Source organism: Aphidius gifuensis, linkage group LG3 (assembly GCF_014905175.1).
Source record: "Aphidius gifuensis isolate YNYX2018 linkage group LG3, ASM1490517v1, whole genome shotgun sequence".
NCBI lineage: Eukaryota > Metazoa > Arthropoda > Insecta > Hymenoptera > Braconidae > Aphidius > Aphidius gifuensis.
This window is the reverse complement of record NC_057790.1, coordinates 2,009,649-2,012,522: the sequence shown is the minus strand read 5'-3', so window position 1 is coordinate 2,012,522 and position 2,874 is coordinate 2,009,649. Positions and strand designations below refer to the sequence as shown.

Sequence of the window (2,874 nt, the reverse complement as noted above, 5' to 3'; positions counted from 1 at the left end):
TTTTTTTTTCTCAGGTTAAACACTGGGCTTGTTTATTGAATAGCTGAATGGCTAAATGATCTTTTGATTAATTATAATGATTAATTACAAAATGACACAAATATCACTTATTTAAAATGATAATTTAATCAGTTGTTTTTGTCAAATACTCTTGGATATATTTTACAAGAGAAAATTAATCACTCAAGGTTTGTATTTGAAAATAATTCTTGTATATTTTTTTTTTTAAATCAGCATGAAGCCTGTTACTGCTTTACTAATGCCAAATTCTTAAATTGAAATATCTAGATTAAAATGAGATATAAATTTATATGATTCAATTGATTTTTGCAAGTGAATGGAAATATTAATAATAAACCCTTGACTCTATTTTAACCGCACTAAAAATACATGACAATAAATTAAATTCGAGGGTTAGGTATATGTATATAAGTGCGTGTTTATTCATTGTGGTTTTATCATCTTTATTTCATTCATCATATCACTTTATTTTTTGAGAAACATGAAAGGGGAATTTTGTGGTTGTCCTGCGGTTCGTCTAACAAACTCGGTTGAATCATTCACTGGTCTTTTCAAAGTTCTTTAAATTTTTTTTTTAAATGAATTGCAATGTTAAAACCACAAAAGCCAATGAATATTATTTTTTTATTTGATAATTTAATTTTATCTCTTATCAAATATGCTGCATAATACTTTAAACTTTTTTTTTTTTTTTTTGTCACAAAAATAAATATAATTTTTTCTTTTTTTCAGTTAAAGTCTTATGACATCCTGCATATCTGGTTAAAAAAAAATATATATATCACCTTGTTTGCATTCATCACAAGGTGCGTCGATATGTGCTCGCCATTGGCGCCGATAAGACTTCAGTTTGAAAAATAAAATATTCATAATAAATGTAACACACTCGATGCTGTTGTCACCTGCCAAATTTAGGTAAATATACTTATCCCTTTTTTTTTTTTTGAATTAAATTGTCCAGAATTAAATATATTTTTTACATTTTTAATTTTCTAATATATTTTTTCATTTTATAAAATTGATATTATTTTATTTTTCTGTGAATTATTAACTGCAAATATATAATATTGATATACACACATCATAAAATAAATGTGTATATATTAACATGTTTTTTATTTATTTATTTTTTTTTCTTTCTAGCATTGTGTTTGTCGAAAAATCGAAGCCTGTTCTTTGAAAGCCGATTTCCTTTTTTTATCATCGAGTCACCCCCCAAACAAATGATAAGAAAAAAAATATAAAAACAACCACAACGAAGAAAAATATACATCGGCATGTTTCTCGAAATATTGTTGAATATTTTGTTATCAACGTTGTCTCCGTCATTTCCGAGGATTAAGAGTTTTGGTATATTTATTAAACCGATAAATGAAGGTAATCTGTTTGTTATGCTTTTTCCCAGTCAGTGCATACAATTTTATTTATTTTTTTATTTATATTTATTTTAACATCCACTAATGCTGCTTCTTCGGTCAGGTATAATTTTCTTTTTTTTTTTTTTTTCTTCCAGTTTTGTTTTTCTCATCATTAAATAAATATATACTGATTATCAGCATCAAGAAATCTTACACGACCTTCAAATTCTTCAAACAAAATATCGATAATGAGATTCAACTGATGGTAAACTAAAAAATAATTTTCTATACGTGATACGATAGTTTTTATTTATATATAAATATATTAAATATATTTTTTTTTTTCTTTTATTTCACAGAGAGTTTATCTTTTCCAAGGTCTAAACTTGTTTGACGGATAGATGAAGAATCAACGAGGCAGCTGATAGGAAACATAATTGCTGTTCTCGCTTCCTTTTTTTTTTTCTTATTAATTTTGGTGATGATGCCGCGGTATGGATGGTCAGGCGGAATACAACTTTGAAGTATCGATGAACAAAAACAAGGCGCACGTGGTATAGAAACCCTTCAGGTATCATCAATGATTTTTAAGAGGTGTCGATTATAGTTGTTTGCCTTTAAAATAGCCTCACATATATATATAACCAAGGTCAATTGCCCACAGGCTAAAATCAAAATCATCAAATCTTTGATTTCTTTTTTTTTATTACACAAATTGTCGATTGATTTCGCTACTTTTGATCAACCAATTTTATACTTTTTTATTATTTTAAATACATCCTGGGTGTTATGTATATATTTATTTATTTTTTTATTCAAAAAATAAATAAAGGATTTGTGTACCTGAATTTTTTATTAGGATATATATATAAATAACAGTGTAAAATTTAATTAATTTATAGAGAATCAATTTTTATTATTAATATTAATTTTGTCGATTGCAGTTAGTGACGCATCTGACTCATCAACATCACCTGCCAGTTGTGTATCAAATAAAAGTGAGTATATCACACACGCAAGGGCTAAAATATTATGTTCATATATACTTCAATTAATAATCACTCGTCGTATATTATATCGCATGACGAATATATTTTTACAGAAAAAAATAAAATTAATAGAGACAGAGGATCAAAGGATATGTATAGAAAATGAAAAACTGACTCGTCACTTTGCTCAAAAAAAAGATGAGGACACAAGGAGGGTGCGGACATTGCACATGGATATTTTAAGAGAGGGATCCATGACCCTAGGATAAATGAACTTCGTGCGGCAATAAGAGCATGTGCTCTACAAGACAGCTACTTTTCCAGAGCATCTGCTAGTAAGCTTTTCTATAAAGCCTATCTACACTAAGTGTAAGTAACTCAATTTTTTTTGTTTCACACAAATATTAAAAAGGGTAAATATTAATAAATACTTGAATAATTTCCGGTCTCAAGACAGTTTTTTTTATATTTTATTTAACTTGAATTATTTATGTTTTGTTTGATTA

At 26.9% G+C, this 2,874-nt stretch overlaps 1 long non-coding RNA gene across 1 annotated transcript; it reads left to right on the top strand.

Annotated features, from left to right (window-relative positions):
- The first annotated feature begins 1,866 nt into the window (after positions 1–1,866).
- Positions 1,867–2,377, top strand: LOC122851383. The gene is made up of 2 exons (XR_006373683.1): positions 1,867–1,950; positions 2,324–2,377. It is a non-coding gene; the product is annotated as an uncharacterized LOC122851383 (long non-coding RNA).
- The last annotated feature ends 497 nt before the right edge of the window (positions 2,378–2,874 follow it).